This window comes from Amblyomma maculatum, chromosome 1 (assembly GCF_055883805.1).
Source record: "Amblyomma maculatum isolate TAMU_Amacu chromosome 1, ASM5588380v1, whole genome shotgun sequence".
Lineage (NCBI taxonomy): Eukaryota > Metazoa > Arthropoda > Arachnida > Ixodida > Ixodidae > Amblyomma > Amblyomma maculatum.
The window spans coordinates 18,671,891-18,687,980 of NC_139344.1; the positions used below are offsets into that span (position 1 = coordinate 18,671,891).

General features: G+C 43.4%; 1 long non-coding RNA gene and 1 pseudogene across 1 annotated transcript in view; one reads left to right on the forward strand and one right to left on the reverse strand.

Annotated features, from left to right (window-relative positions):
* Positions 1 to 9,172, forward strand: part of LOC146201880 (uncharacterized) — a 30,616-nt gene extending 21,444 nt beyond the window's left edge. The window contains exon 4 of the long non-coding RNA XR_014703596.1: positions 8,640 to 9,172. This is a non-coding gene — a long non-coding RNA (uncharacterized LOC146201880). The remainder of the gene's footprint in view (positions 1 to 8,639) is intronic.
* LOC146201877 (kinesin-like protein KIF11) overlaps positions 1 to 16,090 on the reverse strand; it is a 184,684-nt pseudogene that overhangs the window by 70,550 nt on the left and 98,044 nt on the right.

A 16,090-nucleotide genomic window follows, 5' to 3' on the forward strand; every position in this document is an offset into this window, starting at 1 on the left:
GACTTGACTGATGTCATAGCCGTCGCTCTGCTGTTGAAACTGAAACCGAGATAAGCGAGAGAGAAAAAAATCAATTATAAATTATTCAGTGGTCGCAGGCATATATCTTGAGGTGGTCCGTGTAAAGTAATGTCTTAGGCATCATTACAAATGATGAAACACGAGCATAAAAATTAGGTATCAGTACTGCATTAATAGAAAAAAAAAATCTGTAGTTGGTTGCTAGAGATCCTACTGCTCCAGAGCTTTGTTATCGAACAAAACACAATTAGGATAGAACAGCTCTCCTCAAAATGTTTTTCGCAGACGACGCACGCTGGAGTCAGCTTGCAATTCTGTCTTTTAATCAGTCGCACCCGCTCCATAAGCCGCGCAAGGTTCGATGGCACGCCAAACATAGAAATCTTGTCCAGATTCAAGCGGGGTAGACACTCCAACAGAGCAGCATGAAACGTCTTTTTCCCTGTTCTGATGCTTAGTTTTTAACATCATTATCTGTTGCAACATTAATTCCCTCCCATGAATGCAAGGAACATATTCAAGAAGGGTTTTCTGGCGGGCTAGTTGGTGCTTGTCCTTCATGATTAAACTGCGCGAAAAAACATGGACAGAGACAGAAAACACGTACACACACAGAGCGTGTGTATGTGTTTTCTGTCTGTGTGTACGTGTTTTCTGTCTCTGTCTGTGTTTTTTTGCCCAGTTTAATCATGAATGCAAGGAACAGCGCAACTAAAACAAAAGAACAGCAAAGACGCGACCAAAGTCGTTTGAATCATGGAAGGCACGGCCAGCGCAACTGCGGCAAATTAAGGACACTACGGCGGCAACGGCACGGATGGGATGGGATGGGATGGGATATAGGAGCGCCCCTTTGAAACGGGGTGGTAGCAGTAGCTATCATGCTCATTTTTCTCCCTATATCTTAATTATTGTTTTAGATTGGCTAACTATACCATCGTTCTATTTATTAAATTTTTGTTTCTACATTACTGACATTATGTCACTTCTCTGCTTTTAAGCCACCAATCTTCCAGTTGTTTTTTGCTAGCTTCTACCGCCGGTTTATTCCCCCGGCCACTGGTATCTCTAAACCCCAGAGCTTCAGGAACAGTGACTGCGCCTGCATCAACTTCCGGATGGATACCATTACAGTCAAGTATAATATGGTCAATTGTTTCACTGGAGTTACCACATATCTTTTTCTGCCTTTTTCCAGCTTAGATTGTTCAGTTCTAAGCTGCCTTGCATTCTGCTATCTTGTGTTGCTTCGTAATTTGCGGAGATTACCCTATCGTAGCTCTTAGATGACTAGGCTATAACTGATGTAATGTAGTTCACTGCGTTCTCTCCATTTAAGCAGTTTCCCTCGTTATCTGGAATCCAGTCCTACTTTCTTTGGTTCTTTTTACCTAGCCAGCTTATATGGTTCCCAAATTTTCTTGGTCTGCCTCTAGAGGCATCGTGTAAGCCAGCCATCCAGCGATTGTTGGACTGCTTTATTTTTCTTTGAACGAGAGCCTGTACATCGTTTCTTTTGTTGATACGATTCCCATTTTTGGTCGATTTCCTCCTGGATACCTGTGCTTCCTGTGCTGCTCAGTGTTCCCTTGAAGCAGCCCGTCGTTATTCAATGGCTTCCCTGATTTCCTTATTCCACCAGCGGTTTGCTACTTTAACCTCCTTAATTTCCTTCCTTATGAGTTCTACCTGTTCATAATCCCAGTCTTCCATGGGGCTTTTGTCTATTGCTTCCTCTGTCTGCTGCTATCTGCGCCATTTCATCGTAGTTTAATTTTGCGTTTACTTTTTGTCTAAGTTCCATTTCTCTTTTCATCAAGGGCCCCACCTGCAGACTAATATGTTTATGATCACTTCCCAAACTACACTTCCCTTCTTCGTCTATTTCCATTTTTGTGACCTTGCTATAAATTTCCTGCGACATTATACAGTAGTCAATGGTCGTCTGCCATTTGCGTAATTCCTACGTGATTTGGCCTTCGCATTTTGCTTCTAAAAAAGCTACAGCCCTGCCTGCCAGGCGCCAGCCAATCTCTGCTCCCACCCTTCTGTTAAAATGAATGCCATCTCGCGGAAAAGCCCTGCCAAAACCTGCTTTATGCACCTCCCTGTTTACCTCAACCACTTCGAAATGCTTCTCCAGGCTTAACTTTCTTACGTCTTGATTAACTGTCACCACATCCTTTTGCAGCTTTCCGTTCGTTCCTAGCACCTCCGGTACATTGTATACAAATATCTGCGCTTGCTGTGTTATCTCCCTGATATCGTCAACTCCCTTAGCTAAACTTTCCACCACTCCTGCAGCGTCACCATTTATGACATCGCTTAGCCTAGTGGCTACTATCACCATACTGCGCTCTGCGGAATTTTTCAGCAGCCTATTTTTACCCTCTTTCAGCACTGCCCTCATTGTGATCCCTGGGAATGTTTCAACTAACACTCGCTCATCACCCGTCACATGTTCCAAGATATCTTGCGTGCACCTGCTCATCTGCGGCGATAAGCATCTGCGGCGATAAGCACCTGGGCATTCTCTCTCCCTCTCCCAATTGTTGGCTCTTGCTTTCGGCTGTCTGTCCTTCTCTCTGGAATTTTCATTGTTCCATACTTCTTCCTTTTTTTCCCGACTTCTTAGTAGCTGCTTCTAAATAATTCTGTCGGTTCGGATCCGCCTGACCTACTTTGCTTATATATTATATGCCAGTGCTGGTCGCAGCCACGTGGCCCGCACTAGAATGTTCGTCCTCGTTTCCAAGGACAAAATCCGCCTGGCCTGCTTTGCTTACGCCTTCCATGCCACGCGGCCCGCACTGGAATGCCCATCCTCATTGGTTCCAAGGATAAGTCGGCCATTTTTCTTTCCCATTTCAGGAAGCTGTCCTAGCAGTTTCTGATTTTCTGCTCTTAACAAACCTACTTCATTTTCTAAATCACCCACACGAGATACTAAACTGCCATTTTCATTCAAATCTATCTAGGCACGCACTCAGCACGCAACACCGACGCAAAAAGTCACTGCCTTCTGCTTCATCTACATCTTCATCTTGAAATTAACCTGCGCCTCACACTGAGTACACTTTACCTTCTTTTGATTGCACATCTTAAGCATGTATCAACTGAACTATTTCTACTACGAATTCTCAGAATATACAAACTGCAAAAGGAAGACACAAAAACGACTAGAAAACAAGCGTTAAAATAAATTCTGCGAATGCCATTAGCTTAGAAAAAAGAATATTTATCTAAACAAAATAGTTAAAGAATGAACGTCAAGAAAACTTAGCTGCCGGCACGAAAAACCAGGCCGCTAGGACAAAGATCTAAAATCTATTCTTTAGGCTGCGCCTAACCTGACTAGCTGAAAACGAAATAAAGTTAAAAGAAAGAACTCATTTATTTGACGCTTTCGGAAGCTCCCACTGTCGCCAGTTCGTTCGTTTCTGGTAGTCACGTGCAATCGGAGGAGCAATGGAACAAACGTCCGCACCTTCACCCTTACGATGAGCAGCACCCCTCACGGCCAATGTTGGAAGGCATCACCGGTGCGGCCACCTCCTTTCATTAGGAGACCCCTCCGCACGGCACACTAACTAGTATATTCTAGGCATTATAGGGATGAGGGCGAAAGTGATACTTTAAAAAACTCCATGTGGGACGCCCAGTCTTGCACTTTGTTCTAGACGGAGAGTGGGTTCAAGGCATACAACCGAAGCATTGCTGCCTGCCAGGGAAAATGAGTGATGTTGTTATCTATTTGCTGTTTTGGCCCAGCAAATTAACCATGGAACGCATTCAGAATTGTAAAGCTTCGGATGCTTACAACTGCTTTCAGTCGAGTAAGTAGATGGTGGTTGTTCTCGCTCGTAAACAGCGTGTGCAAATCATACACGAAGTAATCAGCTTGAAACATTATTGCACTCTCGGATAATTTTTCACGCCCCTCGCTAGTGTTGAGCGGCTTTTAGGTAAGCATAGCTACAGTAGCAAGGGCATTGCGCTTTGACACCACACGGATTTGCCTATCCTTGCGTTATTTGTTGAAATCGTTACGCCACACGCCTGTTGTATCTACTCTGTTCGCGGGTGACTGTCGGCATTAACTTTTGCAGTTTCATTACAGCTACTCACGCTTTTAGTTTGCATTACAATTACAAGCTGCAGTGGTCGCAGTGGTTCCATAGCTAGGGCAACACAGATCAGTCGCAGCCACCGCAGCTGTATTTTAATGTAGGATAAACTCAGAACGCGACAGTGTGCCATGCAGTACCTATATAGCTGATGTAAACATCCTCGAGGAGTCTGAATCACGAGTCCATATGCCGTTCGGCGATGCTGGACCCTACAGCTCGCACTCACAATTAGTTGCTGTGAATGCAGCTAATTCCGCTAAATATAAAAAAAATGCAGCTCCAATCGAGCAAATCAGCGGCTGTCAATGCGTAGTGCCAATGTTCATCACAAAATGGAATAAAACAATTTTAGGTGAACACTGCGAAGGCTAGCCATGCAGCATAACCACGAAGGAGTTCAACACAGATCACTCGCATCGCAGCTCATTATGCATACGTACAATTACCGAAGTGACAAAAAAACGTGTTTGAGGAATTGTTTGCATAGATAAACACTATATGCATACTCCAACAAAGAGACAGGCCTACGCATTATAATATGCTGGCTGCCTTGTCTACATATGTTGCATGGACAGTTGAAGCCACACCAAATGAAGATCCCATTACATGCTGTAAAGAATGGCAAATTTGAGTTATTCACGGCCTTTGTACAGGTATACAGCTCTGGCATAAAGGTGAATAAGCTCTAGCTTGGCGATGTTTGCCGCATATTTAATGAGCCGGCATCGGTATCCATTAGCTTTGACGCTCCACCTTGGTGGCCCAATATTTATGGTGATTTTTCCAGGAAACCTGTGAAAGCTTACTAAGCTTCCTTTTCTGTGCATTTCGGCGCATGCTATGGCAATGCAACTAGTCGGCATGGTGCTGTTTTATTTCTGACAGCAGCAAACTACCCCGAAATCAGCGTAGGCAAAAATGACTGAATTATTGCTTTGCCTACCGCGCGAAAATCACTGATTATGACAGCGCCACCGCACCTTCATGACTTCCCCAGGGGAAGGTCTATAGAAATGCCTAAAATACATGCACAAACATCAGCATCATGTACTGACATCCCAACATACATGCATCATCACATGCTTTACCTGCATGAAGGCGTTGAACACATCAAGAGGGCAAAGTGGTAAAAACACAACAAAGAAACAAACGTAAACATGTCATGCTCTGCCCTAGTTTGTATGCAGTAAATTTTCAGCTAAAGAAAAAATTTAGTATATGTGACGCGTCGAAATGAAGTCATCCATGGCTCTGCAAGCTGCAAAAGAGCTGATTCCTAGACAAACGCATGATATCATATGCCAAGAAGCTGAAACGTAGAGAGAAGCACACAGAGTTCATCTAAGTATTGTCTCCAGTATTGAAGACCGAAGGCACACGCCGCACTCTTTTTTCACTGCTTTGACATAGAGAAAAGCAAAAAAGAAGTGGCCTGACCCCCCTCAATGCATACCCTCGCGTCAGGCTGTGGGCAAAACATGTATCTGATAGCAGCACTGGTGTAGTGAACAGCAACTGCTCCCCAGTTATTCGAAACGGCCTGGGAACTTTAGATAATCCCTGTACATGAATCAGCACTATAAGCGGTCTTTGTGTTATCATGTGTTTCTATGAAGGGGTTAGTGATTCCAAAGGGACCTATTAAAATATACAGCTGCAGCTGAATACTTATAAGATGCACTCTGGGTGTTGAGAATTATATAGGCTGATCAGGAATGTGAGTATCGAAAAAAAGAATTGTATTGCACGCATGCCAAGTGCAAAATTTTAATTATCAGTGTGTCTTCTTGTGCTGGAGTATTTTGTATTTGCTAGTACTCCCATTTTGCTACAGTTTTATGAGAAAAAAAGCAAGAAAATGGAGAAAAACATCTATAAACATGTAGGGTCATGCTGTAGAAAAAAGTATAAATTCATGCTGTATGTGTTACCTACTCTCTACAATGCTCCTGCTAGAAACAATACATAAGAGGGTAATCAGTGAGCATTAAAGTTGAACGGTCATCATGCACTGTATTTACTTGATTCTCAGCATCCTCTTTTTTTCGAGATCACTATGCCAAAAGTGTGGGGGGGTTAAATTAAAAAAATACTAAATCCCCCTACCCCATTTTTGTTGTCACAGCAATTGCTCGAAGAGACAGGCAGAAGAAATAACATTTCATTTAGTAAACAAACTCTGCTTGAACTTCAAATTGTGGTGGCCAACTTTAAAGGGTCACTGTCCAGGGTATGACTTAAGCAAAGGAGCCCAATGCTTCGATCAGGTACTAGAGCTAGTCTGTGCAAAATGCTACAGCGATACGCGCGCCGCAAAGCAGCAAAAATACAAATCAATTCTCCTCTTCGGAAAACCAGCTTCCCCGTTCTCTACGGGCCGCTAGGCTGATGTCGGACAAGCGATGACATCCAATTGGTCCATCTCGCTGACTGACGGGTGAAGGATGGGCATACACGAAGAATTGTGCGCGCCGCTCGTTGCACGCTTTTCCCTCTCCACAGCCAGACTGAATGTAGCTGCACGCGCTCCCTCGCCTGTTTCGTTTTCGCACACACAGAGTGCCACGCCCTACCTCCCACTAAACACGGAGAAGGAAGGGAAACTTGGTTTGCGGAGGCTAGGCGACAGGGCAGGAGAGTGAAAAACCTTTGCGAGGGAATGGGAGGAGAGAAACACGACAGAATCAGGTGATTGCGGTGGCTGTAACTGCGTTATTAGTTACTATTTTTAAAAACATTTTTTCGGCCTTGTGTTCTGGGGGCGAAGCCGCACAGTCACGGGGGGGGAAGAAGATATTTTCGATTGGAGGTTGTACAGTGGCCCTTTAATCTCATTATGGCATCCAAACAGCATCGGATGCCGAACAAATCATGACAATATGCTGATGAAGCTATCAGCATCGCTTTCGGCTGGATTTCGCCTGTGTGCGCCGTCAGCTGTCAGGCAGTGTTGTAATGCAGCAACACAAGCAGCCCGTGATTGCGCCACGGACGCCTAGCCACCTCAGCGCAACAGCTTGCTCGACGACTGAGTGTGCCAGCATTGTGACGCACTTGTCTACACGCTCTTCCTTGCAAAAAGGGAGTGCTTAGATTCGCATGCCATCTTTTTTCCAGAATGTTTCTCTTTGCAAAGTTAGGGGAGTGCTTATATTTGGGGGGTGCTTACAATCATGAAAATACAGTAATATAGAAAAACCTCATAAAAGCAGTTTCCTGTCATCTTAGAATGGCAATAAATGTTATGAGATTGTTATTTATTCTCCACTCAAGCTTGAAATCTTTAAGGGAGAAAAAATGCAGGGAGGCATTTCAAATCAATTAATTTAAGAGTTCGAAACTTAGAAACTTAAAGGAATAAACATCTGGAAAAGAACACTACTTTCTCTGAAATGTATTCCTTTTGCCCCATAACCATTCTTGAAGACAGTCACAGCATTAATCGTAGGCTTCTACAGCATTTGTTCTCTCTCCGTAATGCAATTTTCATGAATTCATCCAAACTTTTTTTTCTTAATTCTGTTTTTCGTGAATCATTTTCTTTTGATAATTTTCTACTTGGCAAGTGGGGCATGCAAAATTTGTTGAATTATCCTAATCTCTCTTTTTCCTTTATGATCATCTTTTCACTGTTGCTCTTTTAGACTGGCCCCATTGCCTCAATAAAAATGCAGTGCAACTGCATTTCTTACCATTCTGCTTCCTATACATCATCACCCCTCCTTTAGTTTTATTAGTACAAACATTCCTACTCAGATTATGGTGACATTTCATCACTTCTGGCCCACTCTTGATAAGTATCCTGCGGCCAGTGTATTTCTAATGGTCCCTTTAAAATTGTTAACCACTTCATAGAAACACATGCCAATATTGTGCCTCCTCCTTTTGCACTTATTTGTAACGCACGTCACCTTGTACTTTTTCCTGCCACTTCCGCCTTAGTTTCTTTTTGAGGTCACGGAATCAATGGTTCAGAGCTCAGAGAAAGCTTCCCCTAAGAACGCATTCCTTAATTCCTTGCACTACTCCCCTCCTTTTCTTTTTTGGAAAAAAAATAAGAATTATATAAACCCCATGAGGGATGATTGTACTGCCCATATGAAGACAAGTTCACTTGTGAAAATGTAGCTCGCGAAACAAGGCTCTCTTTGAGCATTTGCTTTGTCTGATATTGTGTAGCCATCTTCTTGGCCATGTTTTACCCTGTATACTGTATGCACAGCTAAGGACAGGGTTAACTATAGCATTACAGTAGAGAAAATTTTCCTGCCACAGTTGGTGGGCTATTTGATCTGATACTCAGTGTGTTTGATGCTCCTAATTTAACAATTCAGATTTTTTTTTTCTTAGAGTGCCAATAAATAGTGTGAGCAATTGCTGATTTGGGTTTATTGTTCCTATGCATGTGATATTATATTTACTTTTGTTGGAGGGAGCGATGCTGGGAAAACAGATAGCTTAAAGTTACCATTTCAATCTTTTCTGCAGATCTCAGCACCGGATTTATCCAAGCTCCTGTGCCAGAACAAGTGACAACTCTGCATATCTACAGCATGAATGAATCTCTGAAGCAGTTTAGGGACCCACCTGCATTTAAATTGAGTTAAGGGCATGATCATGAACAGAAATAAAGCTGGGCGGGCACATGCGGCACGTTTTCTATATTTTTTGGTATCTGATTTCGATTGTGCAGCATGGCCGCTCTTCTAACATGCAGTCATTTCATCTTCTCCATCATCAGGGCATTCCCATTAACAGCCACCTACCCAGCATCTCCCATCACAGAACCAACATAATGCAGCTTTTCCAACATTTCCCAATGTCAAGCATTAGCCAGCGTATATCCGTATCATAACCTTGGATGCCAGGTTCCAATATAGCTATCATTAGTGTTTTTTTCCCAATAACCCTCACTTCAATTCGAAAACGTTAGCTACAGAGCAGAAACCTTCCTATTATCACGGCCGCTCGATGGAAGCGCTCTGGGTGCGGCCTGCTGCGTCGCGCCGCCGTCAATGGGCAAGCGCGTCCTTGGGGAGTTTACAGTTGCGCCCGCTAATTCTGCTGAAGGCGCCACTGTTTGGGGACACGTCGCCGCCAGGGTCGCTGGCTCTGAGCGCGCGGTTTGCTTTCTTTCTGGACACATTCGCCTCGCGTATGCGTGGTCAACGCAAACTTTTTTGTGTGCACGTGTGCAAGCACGCTAACGTTGAGACGGGATGCGTTGTTTTTTTAAGGCGAAAGCCGTTCTACGCTCACGGAGTGAAAATCTGTGCGCAGAAACTGTGCCTCTAATCTGTGTGTCGCATCTGTGCGCTGATGTGCCAGTCGCAAAAAGCGGACATGCAAGCAGGGAGATTAAGAATGAAAACGATTGATGGTGATAGGTAATCAATAAAGTTATAAACAGACATTGATGGAGGTAATGACTAATGCTATGACTAATAATGATTAATAATGACTAAAATTATTTGTAATGACCAGTATGTCAAACTACGACATGTAATCACTGCAATTGATTAGAAATGAGTAAAAATGTTTAGCAGTGTGTGTTAATGACTATAATAGCTAGGCATGACTCATCATTACTGCTAATGACTATGAAATGACCAATGTGTCAAACGACGACTTGTAATGACCATACTAATTCTAAATGAGTAACCTGCTTAATTGTGATGGGTAAGAACTACGCAGGCCGACTCATCACGACTGGGAAACGACCAATATATCATATGACGCCTTGAAATAACTGCAGCTGTGGCAAACGATGAAAGGCAAACGTAGGAGAAGGGTAGGCTTTCGCCGTCCTCCGCTTAAGAGACATCTAAGAGGCCATATAATTTTATCTGTTGCGCTCGCTTCAGGCAAAGGCAGCAGCGAGGAGTGGAAATGCACTCGCTTCCTCTGGAATGAAAGCGGCGCTGAGGTTAAAAAGTCCAGATGCTGAAGCATAATGCCCTACTAGCTGCCGCTGAATTTGCTGCAAGGGGCAGCAGATTGGGCTTGGTGATTAATTATAGGTTGACAGCGCAAACATTGTGACGGGAACACAGGAGAACAAGACGGCACAACCGCGCTAGCTTTGTCCTACTCTTTTCCTGTGTTCCCATCATGATGTTTAACCTATTTAGTTACCAGGGAGCTGGCCAGTGAAGTAGGATTTTTAACAATATGTGAAGTAGATGAACACGATGAGGTAGCACCAGAAGCTTTTCTCACAGGTTATGTTGCAAGGACATATCAAAAAAGATACAATTGTTTTTTTTTTCATATAAGCATACAATTTGTTCTAAATTTTGCCGCTAGTCTGAGTGGCCTTGCAAGCAAAATAGCGTGTGCATACGACATTTGTTTATACTCTTGAGACTGAGCTGATGCGATAAAATGAAAAGCCCCAGTCCACAGAAAATCTGGCTCCTGCTGTGTAGACGAAAGTCTGAAAAATACTTCTCTGGCAAGAGGCACTTTTGTTGGTGATATGGCCAGACACTTTTGGCGCAATTAGAACACATGACATGTTCAATGTGGAAGGAGCTGCCAAACCAGAGAGAGTCGGTAATACGTAAGGGTGAAATGGGAATTGAAAGTGGGACCCTTAGATCCCAAGTCAGGCACACTATACTCCTATAGGGCACGCTCGTACGGCTTCGGTTAAGAGGGGCTTTATATGCTTATGTGTATGGTGCTATTTCATATAATGCGGTTGCTTAAGGCTGTATTATAATGATATGCGACAGAGGAATTAATTAAGGGATACGGTGAATAAGCGGGTAGCAAAGTGCGGGTACGCTAACGAGGCTTCGCAAGGAGACTTAAGAACCCCAATTTTTGTTTATCACTACCAAGTTGTTGCTTAATTTATGCGATATTTGGTAATGGTTTTGAGGCAACATATCTTTCGTGCAAGAGACTGATGCAGGAAATATGAGTCAACAGGACTAGTTACAGGTTAATGAAAACCAAGGACAATGGAGGCTTGAAGTACCTTGCAAAGGAAGAAATCAAGCTTTGTCAGCTTACGAGCACTTTCTTTAACAGGATAATGAAGTCTGAAGAGGTCCGGCGAAGTAGCAAGCTATGTAAACTTTTGATTTCAGCATTGGTTTCTCACTGTGCATAGTGCCTGCAGCTAATCTATGAAAACAATGATCGTGCCCATGCTGAGGAGCTATGCAAGATATCGTTAAATTGCTGCGCCCACTGATAGCTAGCTGGGCTGGAAATGTCAACTCAGCAGTGGAGCGACATTTATGACTATGGCATAAACCTCTCTCAAGAAAGGTTTTCCGTCTGCGAATGGTAATTTTCTTTCTTTTTTTGTGTGGCCATGTACTCGGCTGCTCGCTGAATCTCTGCTGCAGTTGCGCTCTGAAGCGTGAACATTCTTGCGATTGCAGGTAAGCATTAGTTTCACAACAGGAACACTCGATGTGCGTTCTTCCACTGAAAATAAGAAACCAGCAAAATTATATGAGTTTGCGAGCAGGCAATAAAAATAGTAATAAAAACGTTCGGCGCATATACGTAGCACCTTGAGGCAGGCCTGATCGGTCATGCAAAATACTGGAAGCCATGGCGGATGGCGTTCTGGCGTACAAAGTTTAAGGTCTTTAACTAAGTCGAAGATACCAAGTTATCATCTAGATTTTACCTAATAAACACCTTCTAATTTCCACCGTAATATTTGTCAGAATGAGATAGAAAGGTTGGTTACCTGTGGCATTTTCATAGAGGCTGCTCACAGTAGTAAATTTTTTTTTATTGGACAGCGTTAGCAGTTTTCAACACGTTGACATCGATTTGTGTATAAAATCTGTATGCAGGAATGAGTAAACGGTATGAAAATGGCATATAGAATTCGCGACATAGTGATTTAAGTGCTTATGCATTAGGTTACCATAGCAGCTTAACAACTTCGAATTGTTCCCAGCCGGGTGACATTTTCATTTGACAAACAACTTGATCCGAATGCAACATCACTGTAATGCGAGCACTCCAATCGAGCGACCTTGAACCACTATCACATTAAATTTTTGGGGTACACTCCAGTATACATCCTTGCCGAGCAACGCTGTGCTGACATGCTCACACTAAGACATGACAGTGTATACAAATTCGTGTTGCCAAATTGTATGAAGTGGAGCTCTTATATCCTTAAATAAACAGGCTCCTACCATGCCAACGCCTCACTCAAAGCACAGCCAGGTGCAGCTCTCCATGTGCGGCAGCGCGGGACTGTCCCGGAGCAGTGGCGCGGCGGCGGTGGCGACGGGTAGTAAGCGCCTCCAGCCGGTTTCGGCCGACTCAGCAGGCCGCTCCTAGTGCGCTTCCATCGAGCGGCCGTGCTATTATATTTCACAATCATAACCAACTTTATTTAATGAAGTGTGAATGATGGCAAGATAAACTTAAAATAGCACACAAAAATGTACAGTGCTACATTTCGGTGTGGCATGGTATGCACATGTACTACTGATGCTACTTACACCGGTGTAGCTGGTACAAAGCATATACGCACTGAGAAAACTATAAACTCTGCTTACCGATAAAAAGATGCTGACATAAATAACATTGCGCACATAACAGTAAATATTGCCCAAACAAAAAGGCACTTTCACAACATCTACATTGCTAAAATAAGCATCTGCACGACTGCACCTTTACGTGTGCGGCATATTGGTGATCAGAAGACAGCGCTGCATGTCGTGTGCTTTGTTTTTCGGTAAATTCAAATTTTGTTTTGGTTGGAGCATTCTTTTTATACTTCCCAGTACACGGTTTTCGCATTAACACAGATGTAATTTCTTCAATGTTATCTGGCGCTCGATAAGTTTACCTGACAGCTAAACCGTTAAGGCACTCCTGACCTGTTCAGTTATGCTTCAGCCATGACCTAGCAGATAGCGGGGTCCTGTGGACCTGCTTGCGGCAACCTTCCTTTTCTTTTTGGCGATTCATGTAGCTCAATTGATCGGTTCGTCTGTTACGATAAGACACCAAAAAGTGTTTTGCGACAGAAGCTCCACTAAGACATGTTTGGCCAAGCTCATCAGGTAGGATAATTTGACCTCGTGTGCAGCACAAGGTGCCGGTGCTGTCCGCTTCTTCATTGCAACGAATACTTTAGTTTTTATTCCAGTATTCCATCAATGGTGCAGAGCTCTGATATGTCCCTCCTAACAGGGAAAACTTGTATTCGCATGTCGGCAAGGACGTTAAGTTACTCCTGTTTTCACAATGGTAACACACCCTTGTGGTTGCATGATGGAGGATGTAAGCCAGTTGAAGGTTTTGGTTCAAGAAGACTGGTCGGAATTGCTGTATGGTTGAGACAACACACAATTTTTTCCCGAATCATTCTGTCTAGCCCTTACATATATTGCCACGTGCCTAGCGCCGCTCGACTGCCGTGCTTGGTGCCGATGACGACGAAGTGTTTTTTGGCTCGAGAGGCGCGCTGGTGCTGGACTCTGTGAGCGGAACTAGAAGCTGCCCTTATTCTCGGGTCCTCGGCTACGTGTACCTTCACGACTCCCTGTGACTTGAGTCGTGACAATATAAGCAATACTCTGAAAAACTTCTCAGCGCGTCCACCTAATCATTCACAAACTAGACATCACAATGCACCTGACTTAAATCGGAAACTCTGTGGGAGGGCGGGCAATTTCGGAGTGTAGTAATTGCCCAGGATGGGGGGGGGGGGGGGGAAGAATTTTTTTTCAGCAACGTCTTCCGGCACCTTGGGCTTGGCAAGATTCTGCAACAACACATAGGTCCTTGAGCCTCAGCAACTAAGGAAGAGGGCCCTTGTCGGCGCAAACATTGTTGGTGATGAATTTTCATATGCCCCACATAAGCGAGCCACTGTTTGCCATCCCCTTCGAACCCCTTGATTCATCTGTGTCTATGTCACATCTGTGTATGTCTTCTTTCTTCATCCTTCCCTTGGTGTACTACATTTTGCTCCTTTCCATCTCCTCGTTCACATTTCTTCATCCTTGTCACCATTTCGTTAGTTGTAGGTAAGACAAAGCAGAGATGCAACTATATGGCAAGGCTGCTCACAACCAACTTCGTTTATTTCTTCCATCAAGATATTCTTGCATTATAATCAAAACTAAGGTACTCCCACACGCTGTTCACTCACAGACATACAAGTTGCTTGTAGGGGGTGTCAGAGAGCTGCTAACACGTACATATGTCTAACAGGATGTGACTTTAGACTTTCTCGAATTGGCATGAGACTAACCTGGGATCGATTGTGATAACTGGCACTGAGTATCGCCAAGCTCAGCTAGGACTCGACACAAAGGGCACACTGGTGCGAAACTTTCCCATGATGCCTACGAACGCCAGCGACAACTTGACCAAAGACAGGCAAAAACTCGTATGAAGCATTCCATAGTGCTACTGCACGATGTTACTCGCTTAGCTATTTTAACCACCTAATCATTTTTTATATTAAAATTTCATTATCCTTCATGTTCAAGCTCTCATGTGAGTAGTGTTGGCATGCTCTGTGCTTAAACAGGTGATATGCTTTTCTTTTTAATTTGCAAACAATTCTTCATCCAATTTGGCAGGTTTTAGCTGTTAGAACTGGCAGAAAGACTCGGAAAACAAAGCATTAAATTGGAAGACCTTTATCCTATTCTCTAACTTGTTCTCGACATGATTTACACCCTTCCTCTTAGGGCTGCAGGTTGTCTTTTGGCATATATGCGAGTATCACACGGAAGGTTCAGTGGGTTTACCTTGTCGATAAATATTGATTCTTTTGGGAAAAAGAGGCAACTCCCACATCACAGGGATATTATGCCATGCACCTACATGGGGTAACTGTTTGCTAAGGGCTGATACAACGTCAACACAGCTGAAAGTGTGTAATAATGCATGCACTTTAATATCTTCATAACAAGTCATGGTAGTGTAAAGCGATACACTGAAGTCAAACAACACAGCACATCAAAAGTCTAGCAAAACCACTACAACGGCTACACAGAAGTGAAAGAAAACAAGCACAAATACAAGGCTTCTGTTCCAACAAAATGTAAAATTTAGAGATTTTAACCAATAACCAAGTCCGGTGTTCCTGCATCTCTGCATGTCTGCATAGTTCCAATCCTCACAACATCCACAGAAGCTTTGCAAGTTCTTGTAGCCTGTTCCATGAACATTTGCACTTCACAAAAGCCCTAAGAACTTTGTGTGTTTCAGCAGAACTGGCCTCCTTTGTATTGACTCCTATACGTCCTTTACTTAGTATAGCGCAAGAGCTCCGTTTTTCACATCTTAAGTCATCATAAAAGTCAATGCCAGAACGTGTTGAAAGTACTGATGTTCTAACAGTACTAGCACTAAAGACTGGGTATCTTTGATCCCCCTGGCTGCGGTTCTGGAACAGGTGGTTGCAGTAGTGAAATTTTGTTCCTTGCGATGCTTCTAGCAGCAGAAAAAATTTATGAAGTACCAGCCAGTGTCTCGGCACGACAGTAATTTTGGCAGATTCCGCAATGTATCAAAGCTCTAATTTAGTACAGTGATGTCTTCCTCATCACTTTCGGGTGACGTCAACTAGATGGACTCCATTTCTTTGTACCAATCTGAGTATGGAGTAAAACATTCAGCAAGCCAGTAGTCACCGTTCTCTGATATGAAAGCCTAATCTAATTCAGTGATGCCATCTTCCTGATGACATTTTTTGGTGCATGTAGCCAAGTGGGCAGATTTTACATCACGAGATCATCAGTTCCATATTAGGCATAGTTACTTGTCACAGCTTAACTTCGACCCTTGACAGTTCTGAACACACGTTGAATCACGCAGCCTTGGTAGTGGTGTCTGATGCTTCTCTACTCAATGAATACTCTGTAGATTTCTCCTCATCTGAATTCAAATGGCAGAGGTAGTCTAGGGGTTTCATTGCAAGGAATCATTTA